The sequence below is a fragment of the Trachinotus anak genome, unplaced genomic scaffold (genome assembly GCF_046630095.1).
Source record: "Trachinotus anak isolate AG129_WGS33_773 ecotype Australia unplaced genomic scaffold, CSIRO_AGI_Tana_v1 ptg000018l, whole genome shotgun sequence".
Lineage (NCBI taxonomy): Eukaryota > Metazoa > Chordata > Actinopteri > Carangiformes > Carangidae > Trachinotus > Trachinotus anak.
The window spans coordinates 1,771,407-1,779,706 of NW_027273869.1; the positions used below are offsets into that span (position 1 = coordinate 1,771,407).

General features: G+C 42.0%; 1 long non-coding RNA gene across 1 annotated transcript; it reads right to left on the reverse strand.

Annotated features, from left to right (window-relative positions):
• Window positions 1-860: 860 nt before the first annotated feature.
• On the reverse strand, window positions 861-7,743 carry LOC139635031 (uncharacterized). Its single transcript, XR_011694118.1, has 3 exons — window positions 7,589-7,743; window positions 6,217-6,377; window positions 861-1,240 (listed from the first exon to the last, which is right to left on the reverse strand). It is a non-coding gene; the product is annotated as an uncharacterized lncRNA (long non-coding RNA).
• Between the last annotated feature and the right edge of the window lie 557 nt (window positions 7,744-8,300).

Consider the following 8,300-nt stretch of genomic DNA (forward strand, 5'->3'; position numbering starts at 1 on the left):
AGTCGAGAGCCTGAGGGTGGGAGGTCCCCGCTGAGTTTACACAATCTGGCAACCCGCCGTCGGCCATCACCGCCCCCTCACATTCCAGTACCAACCCCCGCCCCCACCTACTGTAACCCAGTTTGAAACTACGATAGATCAGGAGAGGAGAGGGACGACAGTCTGAATGTGTTAAGGTGCTGCTCAGTGAGAGAGTGACGAACAGATCCTGAAAGTGACCAGTGTCACAGCCTCTGCTCAGAGTTTATATGTTGTAGCTCCTGGTTTATTAGTGGAGGACTGATGGTTAACTAAGACTTTATTTGTCAGTTTGTGGTTATTCATGTTAGTTACTGACAAAGCATAACAGGCTGAACATCAGGTCACTGATCCAGCATCTCAGTCCCTCTCCTGGCATTGATTACACCCTGAAACACTCATCTCTGGCCATATACATTATAACTACACCCACCCCCCATCGCTGGACTTAGATATGGGCTGCTTGGGCAAACCCACTCCAAAGACGAAGAAGAAGAAGAGCAGGTTGTATGGGGGCTCTGACCTAGTTACCTTCACTAACTTTGCTAACTTAGCTAAATTAGCTATCTTCGGTAACTTAGCTACCTTGCTACCTTAGCTAATTTAGCTAACTTGGCTTGAAAAATACTGATAATTATATACACCTGGGTTCTCCTCTGATGTCCCTCACTGCTGCAGCAAAAGCCCCGCCCCCCGCGTCCCCACAAGTTGACAGGGTTCTATGACGTATGAATCCCTGGCTGTTTCCACCTTGAACTGCAGTGAACCAATGACAGTCTCATAAAAACAGATTCAGACAGTCAGTCATGGTGCTGATTATTTCACTCATCATGTGTCTTTATTATAGAAAAGCATCATGTGGACGTTAACCAGGTGAAACCCCTGATCTTCACCAGAGGCTGTAACTTAGCAGTTAGGTCATTAATAAGGGACATTCATTAGTTATTAAAGGATCTGTAAATGTTGATAAGTTCTTAATAAATGAAGTTTCTTTTTCTTCTTGATGACCTAAAGGAGGATGAACACTGGTGAAGAGATTGTTTACTACACAGTGACCCAGTGGTATCTCTTATTAAGGAACTACAGCTGATCTGTAAACATGTGTGGCTGTTAACACACTTCATCGTTGTGTTTTGGTGAAAACACACACACCCTGGTCCGTCAGCTGTGCGCTCTGTTTCTCTGACCTCCAACAGCCTTCATAGCACTCGTTGACAGGCTCCTGAAACACAGAAAGAAATGTTTGATTCTTACAGAACAAGCTTGTGTACAGACGTAGTTCACGTTTAGATCTTGTGCATAAAACAATAGTAGGTGATGTTTTAACCATCACTTACAGCTTATAAACCTATTATTAAAGTTTCTTTATTAAAAACTTCTTCCAGAAGGAAGAAAATCGGTCTTCATCCTCCAAACCCTAAAGCAGGCAGGTCTGTGTACATATTTGATTGACAGCTGTCATAATGTAATTAAAATGTGTTGGTAACTGTGGCTCATCAGCTGAGGACAGGAGCTTGTAGATCTCAGTGATAGAGAATAATGAGCAGCACACTGTTTATCCTGCTGACATATGCAGGTTGTATTGTGCTACAGCTGACCTGCTAATTGGCTATTAGCCTGCAAACTGACAGCCGTCTGCGGCTCAGCGTGTGGTTTTACAGCTGCTCATCACTGTCTCTGCCAGCCACTGACAGGAACTGCTTCATGCAAATAAGTTCAAAATAAAATGATCTGATGTGAAGAAGTTCATCTTAACTGGAGGAAATTAAATTATGATGTTTTCATGTTTTTCTACAGTCAAAGCTCAGGAACATTCAGATTACACTGTGTTAATGAGACTATGACATCAGGATGGATTAAAGATTATCACTGTAACACAATACAATGTGTTTCAACACATATTTATATCGATCTGGGACACACTCAGTGCTTTTTCATCTCTCTTTATTTGAACCAGTGTTAGGACATGGAGCCTCTGGCTCAGCAGGAAGTGATGAAGGAAGCTGTGATGTCAGTATAATTCAGTTGATGTAAACTTAACGCTGATAAACTTCTCCTTATGAGAAAACACTGATCACAGCCTGAACTATCTCCATTATCAGTGACTGGAGACCAGACTTTTATTTTCACTCCACAAAGATCAGAAGCCCTTCAAAATAAAACGACTCATTGGATCAGTTGAGAAATAAACGTTATAGAGCTGTTAATCCAGAAAAACCACAGCTCCTCTGTTGTTGTTTACAGGACAGTCCGGCCCGGTCCAATATGGCAGTGATGTTGATGAATCCAGCAGCCAATGTGGCGTCTACGTATATATGTCTATGTGAAATGCAGCCAGTATTATTATTATTATATATAACATTTAGATGGAGTAGCTCAGTGGTTCTCTGCTCAGACAGGAAGGAGGCGGTGCTGCTGGGTCCCACTTCTGAGGGTCTTCATCACTTCCTCTGGAGTCACTTCCTCCTTCCCCCCCCCCCCCCACCCCCCCCCCCCCCCCCCCCACCCCACTGAGGCAGGACGCCTGCAGGTGGACTGGGGGGCAGACTGGGGGAGGAATGAGGGGGTCAGGAGAGGGGCTGCATGAACCCAGTGAAGAAAAGTGCAACTTTAAAAAATTACTGGCCATTTGCACCAACAGTTGATCTGAGTGTTTTCTCATTCAGGCTGATTAGTCAGGTGAATAATATTCACAACAAATCTACACAATTTACACATGAAATAATTCCTCTTAGTCACTTAATGCTTGAAAAACAAAAACACTGTCATGATTTGGAATTTGAGTCATTTGACTTAGAAATTTCACCTAATTAAAGAACAGCTGAAGATGAAAACTATTGGCCACCACTGACTGTAGTTAATACTGTGTCTGTAGCCTTCAAGCATTGACTCAGAATTTTAAATTCCTTCCTGCAGTCTGACAAAACTACACAGACATCTGCTGCTCATGAGTTCACATAGACACACTGAGTTCTCTCTGACAAACCACACTCGTCACTGCTCAGTAGATGTGGATACAGACAGAGGCTGTGCTTCTCTCTGCTCTTTAGGTAGAAAACAAATTTAACATCATGTGGATTAGAGTGAAAATATTTAATTTTAAATCTGCAAACTTTGATTCTTTCTGATAAATAATATCCAGCAGTAAAATAATGCCCCAAACCCACTAACCTGGATCAATCTAATATCTTCTATGAATTACATAAATTCAGTCGCTCGTTACCCTGATACCTAAACAATATGTCACCTGACTCATAATCATCAGCTAAGTTCCAGACTACCAGCCCTCAGACTGGATCGTTAAAGACCCTCTGATGAAGAATCAGAGGGAAGAACCAATGACAGTCTCAAGTTTCTTTGCAGCTCTCTGCACTGCCACTTTGCTGCTGTAACACTGTGAATTTCCCCACTGTGGGACTAATAAAGACTATCTTATCTTAACTTATCTTTTCTTATCTTAAAAACATTCAGACAACCAGGGATTCATACGTCATATAACCTAAGGAACCAATCCTGTCCCGTCGGAACAAGAACAGGTGAAGAATGAGAACGAAGACAACAGCCGACACATTATCAGTAACATTTAGCTAACTGCTAACTGTTCTGATCCGTCTGCTGGTCTCTGATTCTGGTCTCAACAGACTCCTCATCTGAGTCTGGGTCTGACTGAGGCTCCAACATGAGGCTGAGTCTCTCTGATGTTTCCTCCTCTAACATCTTCATCCTCTCTGCTCTTTCACCTGGACACCTGGAGCCAGCAGGTGGTGGGCGGGGCCAAGGCCTGATCCAGGTGTCTCAGTCAGGAAGTAGATGAGCTTCAGACCAGTTACATGTTAAAATAAATATGAAGGGAGGGAGGATTTTACAGAGATTAAAAAACGTCTGGAGGAAGTTTAACTTATCACATCATCAGCAGAGCTGAGCTGCAGGTAAACAGCCACCGGACTGTGTTTTGTGTCGATGTGTGAAGACGATGTGGAGCGTAACAGTGTGACATAGCCACATAATCATAGGGCAGCTCACTAACTGAGGTGAGTGGTGAGTTCCTCCCCTGTGACAGAGTTTAATGTGCCACCGTCCTGTTGTCACCACCTGTGGCTGCAGAGGGCACTGTTGCTGCTGCTCAGCAAAAGTTACATTCTCACTTTAAAACTTATCAGGAACTTTACTGATATGTCCCTGTCTCACTCCTTTTTTCTCCTTCGGCTTGAAACAGAAGTTTGAAACATGTACATCAGTTGCATCTTTGCCTCAGGGAAATCTCTGTCCTCACACATCTTTGCACTGACTCTAGAAGTAATCCTGCCACCTCTAAAGTTCTCTTCACATTCAGCCTGCATTCAGCACAGCTCTGCTTTAAATAATTTAGTTCAATAGTGGTAAATCTCTTCGACTTCTGTACTGCTCACCAGAGCTTCCTGATTGGTCTGACACAGGCTCCATTGCTCCATTGAGGTTTGCTGCACAAAAAATATTTTTTTGTAGGAAATTACCAAGAAAAGCAGAATTTTATTTGAACAGAATACTGCTCTCTGCCTAATACATTTATTTGCATGTTTGTTCAACAGTTCAACTCTCATTCAGTATCACTCATTTCCCCACACTTATATTTCACACTGTATGCTTTATTGCCTTATTGTCTGGCTGAAATTGTGGCACACTGTAAAGGTTTGGACACACAGAGATTTAAGACAGCAACAGTTTGCTGCAGTGGAATCAGCATGATCAGAGGATCCTCTCAGGAAATTCCTCCACACACAGAGCTCAACTCTGACAGTTTGAGGAGAAAGGAGAGCTCGGGAGTCCCACAGAGAAGAAGCTTTCATAGCTTATTGGTCATGTTTGTCTCAGAGACATTTATTTTTACACTTGCTTAACTTTCCATAGGAAAGTAAACTGAATAGTAGAAAGAAGCCACTGACTGAGAGACTGTGCTAACAGTTAGCCCTCTGAGTCCTCATGATAGGGTTGGAAACCAAAACTTAGTTGCCAAGTACCAGGTACCTGCTTATCATAATCCTTTATTATTGCAAACAAAGACTACTTATCTGCAAGTACGCACGTAGCTGTCTGCCTGGACCTGTCTACATGACTACACAACAGCATGTCCATTTGATTAGATACGAGCTAGCATGCATGGCTAACGTTATGTCAGTGTGAAAGATAGACCATGAAGTGAAGGAGGGATGGAAGAGATGAAAGAAATGGAAAAACATGTCAACAGAATACTCTGTATGTGAGTACAGACGGGAAGCAGCTGATACTAGACTGAAACCAGCTAACTCAAAAATCAGTTGTGACTAGACTGAAACCAGCTGACACTAGACTAGATAACCAGCTGACACTAGACTGAAACCAGCTGACACTAGACTAGATAACCAGCTGACACTAGACTGAAACCAGCTGACATTACACTGAATGTAAATCCAGTCATATACTAGGTAAACATTTGACCTTTTTTCCCATTTTGGGATCAAAATGTCAATTCAAATAAGGACTGGAATAAAAAATAAAAATTCAAATGATACAAACAGAGAGAGTGCACAGAGCAGAGGCGACCAAGAGAGATGCTATACACAAGTGTCCAAGGGTTAGTCAGTGAACAGAGCATTAGAGACATTTGAGAGACAGCAAATAAGAAAAACTGAATGAGAGATGTACTGATTTGGAGCTCAAATATATTTATTGAGCAAAGAACAGTTTTGTGTTTGCTCAAATTCTGTGATAATTTCTCAGAGTATACTTTTGTAAAAAAGCAACAGACTGAGCTTGTCTGGCTTTGCAAAGCTGCTGGTGCTTTCACAGATCCTACCAGAGCTGTTTTTAAGTGTTAGGAACCAACTCCAAGTCAAGTCTCAAGTCTTTGAGATGTGAGAAAAATATTTCATTAAATATGTTTATCACAGATGCGTCACACAGAAGATTTAAAAAAATAGTACAATAGTGAAGTGAAAATACCTGAATCCTAAATATGAAATAAAAATTAAAAGGAGCTCTTCTAATAACTAGGATGAACTAGTCCATAAACAAGATGTGGTATGTGCATCATTTTCACAGCAGGGAGAGCAACAGGCTGGTATGGAAAGTGTTGTTTACATCTATCCTTAATTATACAACCAAAGACTAATTTCTTTAAACTGAACTCAGAGGGCACTCATGAGGTTTTATAAGAGTACTGAGTACATTGCAGAATGGTACCTGTAGAGGTTGTCTCTCTGGGCTCAGGAGAAGGTGATGGGATGTCGTTGGTGGGGCCCCTGCTTCAGTGTGGAGACTCCTGTGGTCCAAACCAGAACCTGAGGAAACTGTCCTACAGCTTCCTCTGCTCAGTCACAGGCATCTGACACCACGCAGTCAAACTGAGAAGCAAAAGGAAACACATCATCATCCCCACTGTGGGGACTAATGCCCCAAACAGAGTTACACACAGCATGTAAATTGACTTTACAGATGACTAACTTTCTCAAGCAGTCAATAATTGTCAACAAAGATAGATTAGATTTTGATTAGAATAATTTAAAAAAAAAAAGACTAAAAAGAACAGAACTGGCAAATGTACCAGATTTGAGCTCCATTGTCTCATTTGTAATCGTGGACTGACGCCAGTGTGTGTTGTTTCAGCACAGGGAGAGTTGTTGGAAACGTTCTACTCTCTGAATCCTCTGAATTATAAGGCACCGGAGTATAAACAGTTTCTCTGGCTTCACCTGATCATTTGTTTGACTCAGGCAGTGACAGTCACAGAGACGTTCTTTTCAACTCCATCAACTCTTCGCTGATTTTATACAAGAAACCTGGAGACTGTCCTGTAACAATCAAGCCCATAGGACAGCAGGTTATTATGACCCATAGTTAGGTTTTGTTGCTAGGCGACATCTAGTGGTCATAGTAATGATGACAGGAGCAAAGGGAAAAATGCGGTGACGTAGTTTACAGAGCAACAAAGTCCACGTCAGGAGGAGGATGGTCAACAAAACACAGGAATATGACAGAGGAGAGCGGTGTTCAATTCCCATGTGTAAGTAGCAGTTTATGTTGTTTCTATTATCCATGGCTGTTACCATGGTAACAAAGATCATCTAATGTTGAGGAAGAACTTACTTTAACCCAATTCACCAACTTTTCCTAAACCTAACCAAGACATGATATTATTATAGTAACCGTAGCAATAAAGGTAGGTATGTCACTCTTGGTACAGTACATGTGTTTATTATTGCAATACACGTATTGTAACCATGACAACCAAGGTCCGGTACACCTGCTGCTAGTGGGGCGCTATTTCAGGAGACACTGTTACGGGTCATATCAGAGGGTTAATGTTGTTCAGGGTGGAGGACTGGTTGATCTGGTTGGAGGACTGATTGTTCTGGGTAGAGGACTGGTTGTTCTAGGTAGAGGACTGGTTGTTCAGGGTGGAGGACTGGTTGTTCAGGGTGGGGGACTTTTGCTGCAAAACCTTGGTGATTCCCAAGGTCTTGGCCTGGATAAGGGATCTGGTTTCAGTCCTTTGCTCCCTGATTCTCCATACATAGAGGAAGACACACAACTACAGGACAATATCCTACTATACCTTTGTCTTCTGTCATTTCTCTTGCTCCCTCATTTCCTGCCATCTCTCCTCTAAAGGCAGAAAGAAATTACATATGTCAAGAAAGAGTCTGATGTAATAAAAATATTAAAGGTCCATCCAGTCTAAAGGTAGATGTCCATGTGTTTTTGATTATAAAGCAGGTCTAGGTTCTACATTTATACTATGAAAGTATCAAAGCCTCAGTCCACAGAGAAATGCACACAGCCTGTATCACTGAGTTTATTAGAAAGCCAAAGCCATGACAAACCAGAGTTGAGACCAGGAGGCAGAGTCGCAGTCTTACACTCTTCTCTGCGCCTCTCTTAGAGCAGTCGCCTGCCATTCACCCCCTACAAATTGTGTCTGTCCCCCGACCACCTACATTTAAATATAATAAATCAAAAGTGAACAGAGGAGGAGTTAGACATGAAAACCTAATAAAAATTAGCACAACTGTTAGTCCAGAACCAAATAACAGGAAAATTAAATGTGGATTATTGAATATCAGATCACTCTCATCTAAATCTCTACTAGTCAATGATCTGATAACTGATCATCATGTAGATCTGCTCTGTCTGATTGAAACCTGGCTGCAGCAGGATGAATATGTTAGTCTGAATGAATCAACACCCCCCACTCATGTTAACGTTCATATCCCTCGAAGCACAGGGCAAGGAGGAGGGGTGGCAGCCATTTATCACTCCAATTTACT